The following is an 18,559-nucleotide window of genomic DNA, read 5'->3' on the forward strand; positions in this document are numbered from 1 at the left end:
GGGAGTAGATGGACAAATCATAGTAGATATAATGAGAAGTAAGCAGGCTTCCAATTGATGTCTACTACGCAACTTTATTCTTGTAGACTGTGTTGGGCCTCCAAGCATAGAGTTTTGTAGGACAGCAGCAAATTTCCCTCAAGTGGATGACTTGAGGTTTATCAATTCGTGGGAGGTGTAGGATGAAGATGGTCTCTCTCGAACAACCCTGCAATCAAGTACAAGCAATCCCTTGTGTCCCAAACACACCCAATACGATGACAAATTGTATAGGTGCACTAGTTCGACGAAGAGATGGTGATACAAGTATGCACTACAAAAAAATACACTTCCGTGATGATACATGTTTGTCATAGTAGGTCACGTTTTCTGTCATGCATGTACATCCATGACGATTTTATGACAAAATCAAGATAGTCATACTTGTGCTGTCGTAGAAGTGTTCCATGACATTACCAAAAATATCATCATGAAAGTGTCCACTTCCATGATGATAAATCGCGCGTCATAGAAGTGCTTTCGTCAAGGGTGACCGACACGTGGCATCCACCGTAACGGAACGCCGTTAAGCTATCGGGTCCGGTTTTGGATCCGATAACCCGTTAACAACCCCGACCAATGGGGATTTTCCACGTGTAAAATCATCATTGGCCGGAGGAAACACGTGTCAGCTCACCGTTGGGACAGATGTCATCCACTCATTGGACCCAAGGCGCCTATGATACGTCGACACATGGCACGGCCCAACAGAGGCCCATTCCTGTGAAAAGGCCAGCCCATTTGACTTGGTCAAAAGGTGGCGGGCCGGCCCACGGAAAGCCTGTTAACGGTCTGCCCGCATATAGCCCATTTACAACCCGCTAACCCAGGTCCCATTACGCCCTATCTGAATTAGGCCCAATAGCGTCATCTGGGCCGTCCAATATGATTACAACCCGTTTTAACTTCTGGCCCATATGTGGCCCATGACTTCTTTCGGCCCATATGAGGCCCTTTGTAACTCTTGGCCCAATAATGGCCCGTGGTGAAACTGGCCCGTAATGAATAGTGTATCACTTTATACCCATTAACGGCCCATTATTCCACTGGGCCATTTCCAACCCAAGTTATCTTTCGGCCTTCTTAGGGCCCATTAATTTTTGGGCTCATTTGCAGCATTCGGTTACTTATGGCCCGTTACTGTCATTTTCTGCTTGTGGGCCAAATTCAGCCCGTCGTTACAGTCGGCCCGTTTATGGACCGTTAATACGTTGGGTCGTTTTCATGTCAAAAAAACCCGTTGGGTTGTTTTCATACAGTTATCAAATACGGCTTATTAACAGCCCGTTATGGTCCATGAATAGTACGACCCATGATTGGCGAAATGATGATACGCCCCGTAGAAGGCCCATGGATCCTACGGCCCGTAGAAGGCCCATGGACCCCACGGCCCGTAGAAGGCCCATGGATCCTACGGCCCATACAGAAGGCCAATGGATCCTACGCCCGTAGAAGGCCCATGGATCATACGGCCCGCAGGAGGCCCATGGTTACTACAGTCCGTGTGCTGGCATGATTATTTTGGCCTAGTTGCCACAAATAGGCTATTGTGGCCACTAGAAAAATACAGAAAAAGAACTGCAGTGACTACAAGCAAACAACTAAACAAGACAATAAGGAAATAAATAAGCAAGCAATTAACGCTAGCTTATTACCTCTATTACACATATTACATCCACTGGGCATCAAAGTTCGCTGCCAGTGCAAATATAGGGAACAAAGCAGCATATTACATACACTGGCCGTCAAAACTAGCCACCAGTGCAAATAAACGCGGCAGCAAAACAAGAGCATAATAGAAACAACCTTAGAAGAGCTCAAGAAACGTTATCCTGGGTATCCACCATGCTGGCAATAAGCTTAGCAAGCTTATTAGCTTTGTCCTGTTTGGCGGTAAAATCCTCCAACGCTTGTTGTTGCATCAGAAAGTATGCATCTGAATGCTCCAGGGACTTCCACAGTCCTTCCGCTTCTTGTCGCAGCCAGCTGATTGATGTCTTTCAGCTTGTAGTTGAGACTCAAGAAACCGAATTGATTCAGACAGTGAGTTTGAATAGCTTGTGCAAGCGGTAGTGGCGAGTAACTCAAACACTAAACCAAGACAGGACTTTAGGGCTGTCTCACTGTCTTCAAGATAGTCTTCCTTAGCTGTTTTATCAGCTTTTTTGGAGACCAACAAGGATGTGTCACTATCCTGAACCTTATCTGCATTACTTCCTTTACCATTGCTTAATAAGGCACTCTTCCCCAATATTCTGTCAGCATTCTAAAAGAAGAAACAAGCAGACACATAACATGTTTAGCATGTACTAGTATATGAAACTCATTTCGGTGAACCTGTTCATTAGTAAGGTGGACAGGATTAAACTACCAATTCTTCTATTGCCAAGTACTAGTACATAATAAAAGCATCAAACAAACATATATCTATGTCATATGGTCACTGCATTGTCTTGCCAAATCAAAATAGAGACACGGTTCAAATCATATCAGTTCAAGAAAAAGCAGCAATGAAAGAATACAAAGCGTGGGAAACTACATGACACAACAAAATTTCATATGGGTACCACGGGTCTACATGTACAACAACACTATTGGCTCTATTGTGATGTTAGTAATATGCATGCTATGAGAAGTCAACTGTATACACAATTGAAATTGAAATCAACAGAGCTATTGATAAGAGCAAACCTGTTAAAGAAACATGCGTGAACATACCTGCTGTGCCATTGGAGTTTCGATTGGATCCTTCAATTTAAAAATAAGTTTGTATGAGTAAATACAGTGATGCAAGAGCAAAGCAGTATGCACGATAGCAATCATAGTTAAAAAAGGCGCGCCTAGGCTCTAGGCGTTGGCAAAATGCATTGCGCATAACTATGCTTAATCTGTGCATAACTGTGCATAAGCATGCGCTTTGGTCAGTAAAGCGCAAGGCGGTGGCAAAACACACAATTAACGCCTAACGCTTTTTTGAACTATAATAGCAATGGAATCTTAAATTAGAACAGTTGTTCTTCAGGTTTAGGCACTTGTTCTACATGAAGAGAGTACAGCAAGACGCAAGAATATAGTACTTAAAAATAGAAAATGAGCTCATAGACCTTACCACATTCTTGGTGCGGGACTAGTACAGAACAAGGCATTCCCAGTCATCGTCCAGTAAATGTGTCTCAGGAGAACGTGAGGGAATTTGATGAGTTTCTTTGCCGGTGAAGTACGTTTTCTTCAGGTAATTCTGATACTGCCACCAAGCATTCTTGAAGATAGCAGATGTATTAGCACAGGTTACCTCATCCTGAGTTTCCAAATCGGTCCTTCTCTATAGAGAAAAATGGGAAATTTTGATGTATTATAACCATTATGGAGGTAGGATGTATGGGACAAAGCAAAGTAATTGCCATGAATAACATTACTTACAAATAACTCCTGTACAAACACCTACAACTGGCTTTTTCCTTCATCTTCAGTATAATATTTTCAAGATGGGAAGATACGCACATACGATTTAACAACATCAAATGCGATAGCTGCTAAACTACGACTAGCTGGTTGTGCTTCCTCCACAGGAATAGGCGTACTAACGGGTGGAGTTGAGGTTCGCCGTGGTAGTACTGACCCTTTGGGCACTGGAGTTGCCTTACTAACTGCTCTTGTTTGGGAGCTCTATGGTGGAGATGGTGCCGTGTCAACAGGAACTGGGTTACTATCTGCTGGGGTTGGGGTTAGATTGGGTGAAGCTGGTTCTCTGTCCATCACAGTAGGGGTACAATCTGCGAGAGTTTGGGTTATGTGTGGTAGGGCTGGTTCTTGTGCATGTACAACCGGGGTGCTATCTCCACCAAGAGGTAGCACTGTTTTATTTGAAGACCGTGTTTTTAGTCCACTGGATACTGGCATCACCCGCTCCAATTCAAATGGCTGATAAACAGGAAACATAGTTGAATGTACAGACATTGTACGAGAGGCAGATGCAATAGATAGTGTGGAAAAAGGCATGAAATAGTTGACATGTATATTGTTTAACTAAAACGGATAGCATGACATAATTTCACATATTTGATGTCTATCTAAACTGGATAGCATAGCATAACATAATTCAAAGATATGATGAATAACTAAACAGGATCGCATGACATAATTCACCTACATGGTATTTAAGTAATCAGGATCGCATATTTAATTCACATATGTGATTTATATGCTAAATAGAGGGCATTCGATATGATGTCTCAACTAAGAACATGGTGTTGACTATTGTGTATATGATGTCTAAACTATGCAATGCAAGACACCATATGCATGATATGAGCAGTATAACCGTGCCAAGTTTGGGCATACACCTTGGTGGGGGAATAGGACTGGTCATTTGTCTCTGAATCCATCTCTGAGGAGCTATCGGGACCCAACAAGAGATCTGCTTCGACAGGTAGCACTGTCTGCTCTGAAGGCCTTGTTTTCACTCCAGATTTTTCCATCTCCCACCAAAATGGCTGATTCACAGGAAGAGTAGTTTAATGTACAAACATTGTCGACAAATGGAAATGTAATGAAGAAAGGGATGGGCAAGATATCATTCAAATATATGATGCCTGGTTAAACAGGATGGCATTGCACATTTCACATATATTATGGCTGGCTAAAAGACATGAGACTGCATAATTCCCATATATGATATAGAAACTAAATAGGTGGCATTACAGAACATGTCTAAACTAAGCAGGTGACATATACAATGTCAAAAGTAGGCACTGCAAGGCAACATATGCATGATATGACTAACATCATCATGCCAAGGTAGAGCAAACACCTTGGGGGGTAAATAGGAGTGGTCAGTGGCGTCTGAATCCGCCCCAGAACAAATATATTCCTCTGGATTACAATCTGGAGAGGGGTGGGGAGGGTTTGCCATTGAACCCACCATGGAGCGATGTCTGCATGACATTGTATTACCGCGCAAAACTCTTCTCTTTTTCTCTACATCTTCAGCATGACTGTGTACAATATCTGACATGCATACGAAAAAAATATGGTGAGATTATGTAAGGAGAGCATGCAGAAATTTAGAGTGATGGTAACAACCAGTGGATGGATCCAAAAATAATGATAGCAGGCTGATGCTTGCTTTAATTTAATAAAAAGACAGATGATGATTGCTTTACTATTTGTTTCCCGCCCAAGATGAACAACATAGGCATACCCTAGGTGAAGCAGATATTAGACATACATACTATTCATTGCTGCCTCGATATGTGCCCCACAACTAATTTAGAACTCAAGTTTGAACATTAATTTGGACCTGACTTGGAGTCCAAGAGGTGAACATGATGATAAAGTAGCAGGTAATTTTAAGCAATGCATAACATAAGCAGAAACAAAAGAGTGCGACCTCTCTTGTGGGCCCATGTACTCCTGAGGTTCATCTGCTGAGTCGATGATGGTGATGCCGTTGTGGTGGGTGCCGGCGGCAGGGAAGGAGATCTGAGGCGGCGAAAGACGGTCATGAGTCGTGATGTCTGGTTTGGTGGATGCTGCTGTCGATGGAGCAGCTCAGGTGAGGTGGACGACGTCGCGGCAAGAGCAGGACAAACCACACACAGTTCCCTTCGACACCTACCTGTAACTGAAGTAATTCTGTAAGGGCTCATTTGGCTTGCATGATTCTAAAAACGCAGGAATAGGAAAAACACCGGAATAAGATAGGAATGCACATGGTAAACAGAGCATTTGTAAACACATGATTTCTGTCAACTTGGGTGTTTGGTTTACAGGAATTGGAAGAGCAGAGGAATGCAAAGAAACATGGCCAAAATAAAGTGAAACCATATGAAAGCGTGTACAGTTAGAATGTTATTCTGCCACTAATGCACTTGGTCTTGTTTTCATGCATAGGATTTTGAAAAGTATGTCCAGTGTATGTTTTGCTTCATTCCTTTCAACAAAATGCATGAATAATTGAATAGTAGAGTGCCATTAGAAAATTCCCTATTGCTATGTTTTTCCGTTGAACCAAAATAGCCCTAATGGATTGACATGAATGTATAGTAATAAGTGATGCAACAAGTGTACAACCTCTTGGCCGTAGCCGTGTCGACCTCAGCATCATTGGGTTGGTCGCTGAAGCAGTTGAGGCAGAGGTGGTTGTCGGAGGTGTGGAGGAAGATCTGAGGAATCTGTAGACGGCGTCCATGGCACTGCTCTGTTGTGATGGATTGTTCTGTCGTTGGAGCAGCTCTGGTGAGCCGTAAGACATCAAGGCTGAAGCATCACAAGACATACATCGTCAATCTCAAGTGGGATTCTAATAGCATCTCCAATAGATGATGTAAAATAGATGTAAATTTTACATCACCAAAAACCACCTGACTACAACAGATGAAGTAAAAACTGTTGACTGAACTTAACTGTCGAAACTGAAATTTACTGTGGAATCTGAATGCTACTGTCGAAACTGAACGCAATGGTAGCAGAGAGGCACTTGACATGTAGTTTAGGGAGGGCCTGTAGTTCATCTTCAACCTGCACCCCCCTGAGCCGCCAACCACCACCGGCCGAACCGCCGGCCCCAGCGCCGCCTCGCCGCCCCGAAACAACTCCCCATCGCCGGTACGCCGCCACCCCGGCCAGCCCTCTAGGCCCCCGCCCCCACCCTGAACCCTAAGATAGATAGTGGGGTACCTCTCCGACGAGCCCCCGTCCCCGCTGCGGGTGGTTCTTCCTTAACTCCGGCGAGCCACCCAACCCCTGAAAATCGACTGACCCAAAAGTCGATTTAGTCGACTAAAGTGTAGCTAAATCGGAGCAGAGCAGCATCACGAGCGAGGGGGAGAGCAGCAGCAGCAGCAGCTGGGCGAGCGAGCGATTGAGCGAGAGCTGAAGCAGCAGCAGCAGCGCGAGCGAGCGAGCGAGAGCCGGAGCAGCAGCAGCAGATCCGGCTGGTATGGACGCCACCGCCGAAGGGGCCTCACACTGGGGGAGAGCCACCATGGAAATGTCGCCCGCGGCGCCGGCTTCAAGGTAGTCGCTCCATGGGGGTGCGGGGTGGAGCACCATCGGTGCCGGAAGGTCGAGTTAAGGAGAAGGTGCGATGCGATGAGTGTACAACCTCTTTGGTGGCGCCGAGTAGGCCTTGGCTTCGTCCAAGGAGTCGGTGAGGATGTTGCGGTTCCGGTGGAGCAGGTTAAGGCGGCGCTGTGGGGATGGAGCAGCCGCGATAGACGAGGCGATCATCGGAGCAGCTCCTTGGAGGTGGAGGACGGGGCGGCTGAACCAGTGGGACGACAAGATGGACGACGGATCCTCATCTGGGGAGGTGGACGAGGGACGTCGAGCTGTTGTGGTGGACGATGTTGTCGGGGAAGAGGCTCCAGCTTGGCAACGGTGAGGTGGCGGACGGAGGAGGGTGGGGTTTCGCGGCTGGAGCGGAGAGGTTATGGCGGCCTGGGATTTCGAATTGCGAAAAGGGGGTGAACCATGACTTAGGGACGCGCTTGTCCAAAATATAGGGTGTGTTACAAAAGTACCCCCATCGATTTGAACTAGTGGCCCTTTTGGCTCAGGGTTAGAAGGGGGATTTCACGTGTCGGGATTTGGTAGCTGGAGGGAGTTTTCGCGCGAGTTGTAATTTCGGGATAGCAAGGCGCGGGTTGTGAAGGCGCCAGTTTTGGGAGCAGGATATCTGAATTTTCGGGATATAACAAGGCACAGGTTGAATTTTAGGGACAAGCCTAACATGTAGTAATATTGTACTTGTACGTACCAAATCAATTCGCACTTCCCTCAACCAAAAAGAAAACAAAAAAAATAAAACTATTCACACCACACGAAGAGAGAGTCTTGCCCCGTTTTGCTATACAAATGCTATTCAAAGCTACTCACTCCTTCCATCTATATAGGGCCTAATGCGTTTTTGAATGCTAACTTTAACCAAATATTAGAGCAATAATATATGGCATGCAACTTACACAAAGCACACCGTTAAATTCGTCTGTGAAAGTTTCTTTCAATGATATAATTTTCACATTGTGCATGTCATGTACTATTAATCTTGTCAATAGTCAAAGGCGGTCTTAAAAAACTCATTATGCCCTATATAGATGGAAGGAGGGAGTATGAATCCATGTTATGTCCAATTAATTTTTTCGCTTGCTGTATAATGCATGTAACCTACTCATACCAACATTTTAGTGCATTCCAAATGTCTATACTACCGCTGCAATTCGAACTAAATTTGAATTCGTTTCTCTATTTCAATAAGAATCTACAATCATGATTGTTGCCAACTTCAACCATCATTCGTGTATTACCTTAATAACACACCACATGATTACTATAGAGATAGATATGAACTATGTGTACTACATGAACTCAAATTCTATTTTTGAATACAGTTGATGTTGATTCCAAATAATAGTAAATTTGATGTACTAACTATATATTTATAATCTAAACCATGTTCCATACGTACACTGTGTTTATCACACAAAGTATAGTGCCCCGCCCCTACTATCGGCATCCTGGGAACGGGGGTCCCCAGACTTGCCTGACTGCAGCCTACAGCGTGGCTCAACCAGCAGCCCAGTACGGCCTGTCTTCATCAACCCAAGCTCAAGACCTTCGTGAGGGGCCAAGCCTCGCGGGGCGGACGGCACAAGGCCTCCTCAGGGGCGGCCTCACCAGGCAGGCTCTCGAGGAGGCGGAGAGATCAAGGCAAGGAGTACCTCGCGAGGTGCTCATGACACAAGCCATGACAATCAAGACCAGGCGGACGCCAGCCTGTGCGGTGTCCTCGTTTCCTCTTAGGTGCAAAGGGGGCAAGTGCAGGCGCGGAGTACCGAGGCATCAAGCAAAGGTTTCCATATCAGTGCCACGAGACCAAGACCAGCAGGACGGCAGGATGGAGGTCACCGTGGAGCCCAAGACGGCGTCATCGTAGTGCCTTTGGAAGTCGAAGACCACCTTTAGTCAGGATAGCTTGTACTAGCTGTCCCCTTTCAAAATGGCCATTGTTGGCTCCCTTCCCGCTCAATATTTGGGAAGAGGACCAGGGCCTCTATAAATAGGGCTAGCCACCACAGTAGGAAATGCATCTCATCTGGAGGCGGATTGAATCCTGGACAAGTAGAACTCCACACCACCACAAGAACACCCCTCGCGAGGCCGTTCTTCCCCTATACTACTCATCATCAGCCCAAGAGGCAATCCACCACACCACACACAGGAGTAGGGTATTACACCACAACGGTGGCCCGAAACTGTATAAATCTTGTGTCCCTTGTGTTGTTCATCGTGCTAGCTTAGATTCGCAGTGAGGTTTTGGGGCGTGTATCGGTAGGGAGAAGATCTTCGTGCGCACCCTAGAGTTTGAGCCTTAAGGGTTTTGCCGGAACCCAATATCCGACATTTGGCGCGCCAGGCAGGGGTGCACCGGAATCTTCTCTCCGCTAATCTGCGTCCCACCGCGCCGCCCGCGTCACCCAGACAACTACTGTTGGTGGGCCTCCTCGTCATTCTCCGACGCCCGCCGCCAACGCCACCACCGGCCCAGCAGGGAACGAGCAGCAAGCATCTTCGCTGCACCCCTCGATGCGGCGGGAAGGCCACACCGCCACCCCGTCGCTAACCCCAGCTGGTTCATCGTCTCACGCTCGTCGCGCTCCCACGGACGCGCAAGCCGTGTTTCTCCTGGCACATGAGCTCCTTCACTACCGCCCCATCGACGATCTCTACGAGGAGTGGCTCGCTCGCATCATCGAGCTCGTTAGCGCCGCAGGGGGCTCTCCTGCGTCGTCCCTCTCGCCGCCTCGCTCTCCGTCCTGCATGGGCGACGCGGCTCATGGGGTGCCTCCGCCACCTCCTCCCCAAGAAGGCGCCCTGACTCCAAGGCGCGTGATAACCCAAAAGTGTAGGGGATCGCAACAGCTTTCGAGGGTAAAGTATTCAACCCAAATTTGTTGATTCGACACAAGGGGAGCCAAAGAATATTCTTGAGTATTAGCAGTTGAGTTGTCAATTCAACCACACATGAATAACTTAGTATCTGCAGCAAAGTATTTAGTAGCAAAGTAGTATGATAATAAAGGTAACGGTAGCAAAAGTAATATTTTTGGGTTTTGTAGTGATTGTAACAATAGCAACGGAAAAGTAAATAAGCGAAACACAAGATGTGAAAAGCTCGTAGGCATTGAATCAGTGATGGATAATTATGTCGGATGCGATTCCTCATGTAGTAGCTATAACATAGGGTGACACAGAACTAGCTCCAGTTCATCAATGTAATGTAGGCATGTATTTCAAATATAGTCATACATGCTTATGGAAAAGAACTTGCATGGCATCTTTTGTCCTACCCTCCCGTGGCAGCAGGGTCCTAGCGGAAACTAAGGGATATTAAGGCCTCCTTTTAATAGAGAACCAGAAAAAAGCATTAGCACATAGTGAATACATGAACTCCTCAAACTACGGTCATCACCGAGAAGTATCCCGATTATTGTCACTTCGGGGTTGTCGGATCATAACATATAATAGGTGACTATAGACTTGCAAGATAGGATCAAGAACACACATAGATTTCTGAAAACATAATAGGTTCAGATCTGAAATCATGGCACTCGGGCCCTAGTGACAAGCATTAAGCATAGCAAAGTCATAGCAACGTCAATCTCAGAACATAGTGGATATTAGAGATCAAACCCTAACAAAACTAATTTGATTACATGGTATATCTCATCCAACCCATCACCGTCCAGCAAGCCTAGTTACGATGGAATTACTCGCGCACGGCGGTGAGCATCGTGAAATTGGTGATGGAGGATGGTTGATGATGACGACGGTGATGAATCCCCCTCTCCAAAGCCCCGAACGGACTCCATATCAGTCCTCCTGAGAGAGATTAGGGCTTGGCGGCGGTTCCGTATCGTAAAACACGATGAAACTTTCTCTTTGATTTTTTTCTCCACGAGACGGAATATATGGAGTTGGAGTTGAGGTCGGCGGAGCTCCAGGGGGCCCACGAGACAGGGGGCGCACCCAGGGGGGTGGGCACGCCCCCACCCTCATGGATAGGGTGTGGGCCCCCTGGTCTTGATTCTTTTGCCAATATTTTTTATATTTTCCAAAAAGTGCCTCCGTGGATTTTCAGGACATTCCGAGAACTTTTGTTTTCTACACATAAAACAACATCATGGCAGTTCTGCTAAAAACAACGTCAGTCCGGGTTAGTTTCATTCAAATCGTGCAAGTTAGAGTCCAAAACAAGGGCAAAAGTGTTTGGAAAAGTAGATACGTTATCAACTCCCCCAAGCTTAAACCTTTGCTTGTCCTCAAGAAATTCAGTTGATAAACTGAAAGTGATAAACAAAAACTTTTACAAACTCGGTTTGCTCTTGTTGTAGTAAACATGCAAAGCCAGCATTCAGGTTTCAGCAAATATTATGAACTAACCATACTTACAATAACACCTAGGTCTCATAGTTACTCATATCAATGGCATAATCAGCTAGCGAGCCCTCGGATGACAACACTTTCTCAAAACAATCATAACATGATATAACAAAATGGTATCTCGCTAGCCCTTTCTGAGACCGCAAAACATAAATGCAGAGCACCTTTAAAGATCAAGGACTGACTAAACATTGTAATTCATGGTAAAAGAGATCCAGTCGAGTCATACCCAATGTAAACCAATAATAATGAATGCAAATGACAGTGTGCTCTCCAGCGGGTGCTTTTTAATAAGAGGGTGATGACTCAGCATAAAAGTAAATAGATAGGCCCTTCGCAGAGGGAAGCAGGGATTTGTAGAGGTGCCAGAGCTCGATTTTAAAATAGAGATTGAATAACATTTTGAGCGGCATACTTTCTCTATCAACGCAATAACTATGGGATGGCTGTATCTTCCATACTACATGCATTATAGGCAGTTCCCAAATAGAATGGTAAAGGTTTATACTCCCCCAACCACCAACAAGCATCAATCCATGGCTTGCTCGAAACAACGAGTGCCTCCAACTAACAATAGCCCTCGGGGAGTTTTGTTTAATTAATTTGATTTGCTTTGATATTTTTGGATCATGGGACTGGGCATCCCGGTTACCGGCCCTTTCTCGTGAATGAGGAGCGGAGTCCACTCCTCTTGAGATAACCCACCTAGCATGGAAGATATAGGCAGCCCTAGTTGAAACATGAGCTGCTCGAGCATAGAAAACAGAATTTCATTTGAAGGTTTGGAGTTTGGCACATACAAATTTACTTGGAACGGTAGGTAGATACCGCATATAGGAAGGTATGGTGGACTCATATGGAACAACTTTGGGGTTTAAGGAGTTTGGATGCACAAGCAGTATTCACGCTTAGTACAGGTGAAGGCTAGCAAAAGACTGGGAAGCGACCAACTGAGAGAGCGACAACAGTCATAAACATGCATTAAAATTAATTCACAATGAGTACAAGCATGAGTAGAATATAATTCACCATGAACATAAATATCATGAAGGCTATGTTGATTTGTTTCAACTACATGTGTGAACATGTGCCAAGTTGAGTCATTCAATTCATTCAAAGGAGGATACCATCCCATCATACCACATCATAATCATTCTAATAGCATGTTGGCGCGCAAGGTAAACCATTATAACTCATAGCTAATCAAGCATGGCACAAGCAACTATAATCTCTAAATGTCATTGCAAATATGTTTACTTCATAATAAGCTAAATCAGGAACGATGAACTCATCATATTTACAAAAACAAGAGAGGTCGAGTTCATACCAGCTTTTCTTATCCCAGTAAGTCCATCATATATCGCCATTATTGCCTTTCACTTGCACGACCGAACGATGTGTATAATAATAATAGTGCACGTGCATTGGACTAAGCTAGAATCTGCAAGCATTCAACTCAAGAGAGAAGACAGTAATATGGGCTCTAAGTTAAATAAACAATCATGCATAAGAGAGCCACTAAACATTTTCAATATGGTCTTCTACTCTTGACCCCCAAAGGAAAGAAAAGAAAATAAAAGTATCTACACGGGAAAGCTCCCAACAAGTAAGAAGAAGAACGAGAAATCTTTTTGGGTTTTCATTTTAATTTCTACAACAAGCATGGAAATTAAACTAACTAACTTTTTTGGTTTTTCTTAAGGTTTATCAAACACACAAGAAGAAAACAAGAAAAAGAGAATTTAAACTAGCATGGATAATACAATGAAAGAGTATGAGCACCGACGACTAGAATAGTGTGTGAACATGAATGTAAAGTTAGTGAGAAATACGTACTCCCCCAAGCTTAGGCTTTTGGCCTAAGTTGGTCTAGTGCCAAGGACCGCTGCTACTCTCCCCAGTGTACTGGGACGTGTAATCAGGATACCACTGGCTGGCCATCTCCGGGTCCCACTGGTAAGATGATGCACGATAAGGGTCCAGTGAAGGTTCTGGCTCAGGCTCAGGATCTGGAGTGGATGCTTGGCCTCGATGAGTGTACACCGCTTCTGGTGTGACAAGAAAATTATCTGCAATCAAATCAAACAACAGAGGCGCATGCAAAATAATAGTCTCATTGTGTTTCTTATTAAATCTCAGGTTATACAAGAGCATCTTATCTTTGTTGTCAACAATGAACTCATGTGATACCATGCTTTTGTAATCTAGAATGTAAGGAGGCAATTTTGTCTCCTCTTTCTCATGGTGCCTAATGGGCATCTCAAAATGTCTAGCAAGATATGAAGCATAGATACCTCCAAAGATGGGGCCTTTTGTACGATTCAGGCTTAGCCGTTTAGCAATGACGACACTCATACTAAAACTATTATCTCCAAACAAGGCATGGTGAAGAATGATAATATTAGGAAGATTGAAGTTTCCACTATTTCCACGACCAATCAAGCATCTACTAGCAAATATGGCAAAGTAACATAAAACGGGAAAGTGTATGCTAGACATTCTCGCATCGAAGCCCTTGTTTGGGTCCCCTACAGTGATAGTGTTAACAAAACCATCCACATCTTTACGATGCGGTTCATCTAATTTCCCCTCAAAGGGTATCCTACATACCGCGCAAAAATTACGTAAAGACATTTCCCTGAATTCATCATATAAATGAAATGATACTGAAGGCGGTGACTTCTTAGGATAATAATAAATGTTTTGCACGAAAGTATTGGTGAGTAAGAGATACTGATCGATCTGGTTGTGGAGGAAATCGTTGAGGCCTGCATTCTCGATCAAAGAATAAAAATCTTCATAAATTCCAGCTTCTCTCAAGAAATTATCGCAGGGCCATTCACATGGCCGTACTTCCGCTATGCGAGGAAGATTATACTTGGCCTTTTCCTTCTCTTTAGCTTGTTTTTCCTGGGAGCCTTGGATAGAAGAGCCCCTCAAAAGTCTCCTTAACATTTTCTGAAAATTTCTGAAATTTTAGTAACTTCAAAATATAAGTGAATAAAACTAAACAAGATTGATAGCAACTACTCCTACAAGTGCCTAGAGCCTATATCATGCATTAGAATTACTTGGGACCTCACAAATTTAACATGCAAGCTCAAGAACATGGTCACCTATGCAGCAAAAATTTGCAATGAATAAAGAACTAGAACAGAAACTAATTGGACCAATGGAGGAGTCACATACCAAGCAACAATCTCCCAAAGCAGTTTTTTGAATGGAGCTTTGAGCAAGGAGATCGAAAATCGCAGCGAAATGAGCTAGAACTCGTGCTTGAGCTGGATGGGGATTTTTTGGGGAAGAAGATGGAGTGTGTGAGTGCTGGATAAGTGGAGGGGGGCCACTAGGGGCCCATGAGATAGGGGGCGCCCAGGGAAGGTGGGCGCGCCCTCCACTCTCGTGGCCTGGTGCTTGCCCCTCCTGCAGTGATTTCAGTGCCTAAAGTCCTCAAATATTCCATAAAAAATCATAGTAAATTTGCAGGGCATTTGGAGCACTTTTATTTTCGGGATATTTTTTATTGCACGGATAATTCAGAAAACAGACGGAAAATACTATTTTTGCTTTATTTATTCTAAATAACAGAAAGTAAAAAGAGGGTACAGAAGGTTGTGCCTTCTAGTTTCATCCATCTCGTGATCATCAAAATGAATCCACTAACAAGGTTGATCAAGTCTTGTTAACAAACTCAATCCGAATAACACAAAACCGGAGAAATTTCAAATAACACTAAGCTACCTCAACGGGGATATGAACACCCCCAATAATAAGAATATCATACTTTTTCTTGACAGTAGGAAGAGGAAATTCAAAACCTCCAATAATGATAGTTGGAACTTTCCCAATAGAATTGATGCTATGAACTTGAGATTGTTTCCTCGAAAGTGTACTGTATGCTCATTACCATTAACATGAAAAGTGACATTGCCTTTGTTGCAATCAATAACAGCCCATGCAGTATTCAAAAAGGGTCTACCAAGGATAATTGACATACTATCGTCCTCGGGAATATCAAGAATAACAAAGTCCGTTAAGATAGTGACATTTGCAACCACAACAGGCACATCCTCACAAATACCGACATGTATAGCAGTTGATTTATTAGACATTTGCAAGGATATTTCAGTAGGTGTCAACTTATTCAATTCAAGTCTATGATATAAAGAGAGAGGCATAAAACTAACACCGGCTCCAAGATCACATAAAGCAGTTCTAACATAATTTCTTTTAATGGAGCATGGTATAGTTGGTACCCTGGGGTCTCCAAGTTTCTTTGGTATTCCACCCTTAAAAGTGTAATTAGCAAGCATGGTGGAAATTTCAGCTTTCGGTATCTTTCTTTTATTTGTAATGATATCCTTCATATACTTAGCATAAGGGTTTACTTTGAGCATATCAGTTAAGCGCATATGTAAGAAAATAGGTCTAATCATTTCAGCAAAGCGCTCAAAATCCTCATCATCCTTTGTCTTGGATGATTTAGGAGGAAAGGGCATGGGTTTCTGAACCCATGGTTCTCTTTCTCTACCGTGCTTCCTAGCAACAAAATCTCTCTTATCATAACGTTGATTCTTTGATTGTGGGTTATCAAGATCAACAGTAGGTTCAATCTTTACTTCTTTATTTCTGCTAGGTTGAGCATCAACGTGAACATTATCATTTACATTATCACTAGGTTCATGTTCATCACCTGATTGTGTTTCAGCATCAGAGATAGAAATATCATTAGGATTCTCAGGTGTATCTATAACAGGTTCACTAGAAGCATGCAAAGTCCTATCATTTTTCTTTTTCTTCATTTTAGAAGAACTAGGTGCCTCTAAATTGTTTCTCTGAGAATCTTGCTCGATTCTCTTAGGGTGGCCTTTAGGATACAAAGGTTCCTGAGTCATTCTACCAGTTCTAGTAGCCACTCTAACAACAAAGTCATTTTTATTATTTAATTCATCAAGCAAATCATTTTGAGCTTTAAGTACTTGCTCAGCTTGAGTGGCAACCATAGAAGCATATTTGCTAATGAGTTTAAGTTCACCTTTAACTCTAGCCATATGATCGCTCACGCGTCCTATCTCGAAAGCATTATTCTTTAATTCTCTACCAACATAAGCATTAAAACTTTCTTGTCTAGCCATAAAGTCATCAAATTCATCTAAGCATGGGCTATGAAATTTAGTAGAGGGAATTTCAACTTTAGCATATCTATAGAGAGAATTTACCTTTACTACCTGTGCCGGGTTATCAAGACAATGTGGTTCTTCAACAGGCGGTATATTAAGACCATGTATTTCTTCAATAGGTGGTAAATTCTTAACATCTTCAGCTTTTATACCTTTTTATTTCATTGATTTCTTTGCCTCTTGCATATCTTCAGAACTGAGAAATAAAACACCTCTCTTCTTCAGAGTGGGTTTAGGAATAGGCTCAGGAGTTGGCTCAATTGGTTCAGGAATTGCCTCAGGAATTGGCTCAGGAAGAGTCCAATTATTTTGATTAGTCAACATATTATTCAATAGTAATTCAGCTTCGTCGACTGTTCTTTCCCTGAAAACACAACCAACACAACTATCCAAGTAGTCCTTGGAAGCATCGGTTAGTACATTATAAAAGATATCAAGTATTTCATTTTCTTAAGAGGTTGATCAGGCAAAGCATTAAGTAACCGGAGAAGCCTCCCCCAAGCTTGTGGGAGACTCTCTTCTTCGATTTGCACAAAAATGTATATTTCCCGCAAGGCAGCTTGTTTCTTATGAGCAGGGAAATATTTAGCAAAGAAGTAATAAATCATATCCTGGGGACTACACACACAACCAGGAGCAAGAGAATTATACCAAGTCTTAGCATCACCCTTTAATGAAAACGGAAATATCTTAAGGATGTAATAATAGCGAGATTTATCATCATTAGTAAACAGGGTGGCTATATCATTCAACTTGGTAAGATGTGCCACAACAGTTTCAGATTCAAGGCCATAAAAAGGATCAGATTCAACCAAAGTAATAATCTCAGGATCAACAGAGAATTCATAATCCAGTAACACAGATAGATGAAGTAGCAAAAGCAGGGTTAGGTTTCATTCTAGCGTTAAGAGACTGCTGCTTCCATTTAGCTAATAACTTTTTAAGATCATATCTATCTTTACAAGCAAAGATAGCTCTAGCAGCTTCCTCTTCCATAACATAACCCTCAGGAACATCAGGGAATTCATAATCATTTGGGAGAACTTTCATCATAACTATCATCAATAATAACATCTTCAATAATTTCATTCTCTCTAGCCCTAGCAAGTTGTTCATCAAGAAATTCACCTAATGGCAAAGTAGTATCACGCACAGAAATAGTTTCATCATAAGTATCATGCATAGCAGAAGTGGCATCATCAATAACATGCGACATATCAGAATTCATAGCAGTAGCAGGTTTAGGTGTCGCAAGCTTACTCAAAACAGAAGAAGAATCTAGTGTAGAGCTAGATGGCAGTTCCTTACCTCCCCTCGTAGTTGAGGGAAAAATCTTAGTTCTTTCGTCTTTCAAGTTCCGCATAGTGATCAATAGATATAAATCCCAAGTGACTCAGAGAATAGAGTTATGCTCCCCGGCAACAGCGCCAGAAATTAGTCTTGATAACCCACAAGTGTAGGGGATCGGAACAGCTTTCGAGGGTAAAGTATTCAACCCAAATTTATTGATTCGACACTAGGGGAGCCAAAGAATATTATTGAGTATTAGCAGTTGAGTTGTCAATTCAACCACACCTGGATAACTTAGTATCTAAAGCAAAGTATTTAGTAGCAAAGTAGTATGATAATAAAGGTGACGGTAGCAAAAGTAATAAAGGTGATTGTAACAATAGCAACGGAAAAGTAAATAAGCGAAACACAAGATGTGAAAAGCTCGTAGGCATTGGATCAGTGATGGATAATTATGTCGGATGCGATTCCTCATGTAATAGCTATAACATAGGGTGACACGGAACTAGCTCCAACTCATCAATGTAATGTAGGCATGTATTCAGAATATAGTCATACGTGCTTATGGAAAAGAACTTGCAAGACATCTTTTGTCCTGCCCTCCCGTG

This window comes from Triticum dicoccoides, chromosome 2B (genome assembly GCF_002162155.2).
Source record: "Triticum dicoccoides isolate Atlit2015 ecotype Zavitan chromosome 2B, WEW_v2.0, whole genome shotgun sequence".
NCBI classification, from domain to species: domain Eukaryota; kingdom Viridiplantae; phylum Streptophyta; class Magnoliopsida; order Poales; family Poaceae; genus Triticum; species Triticum dicoccoides.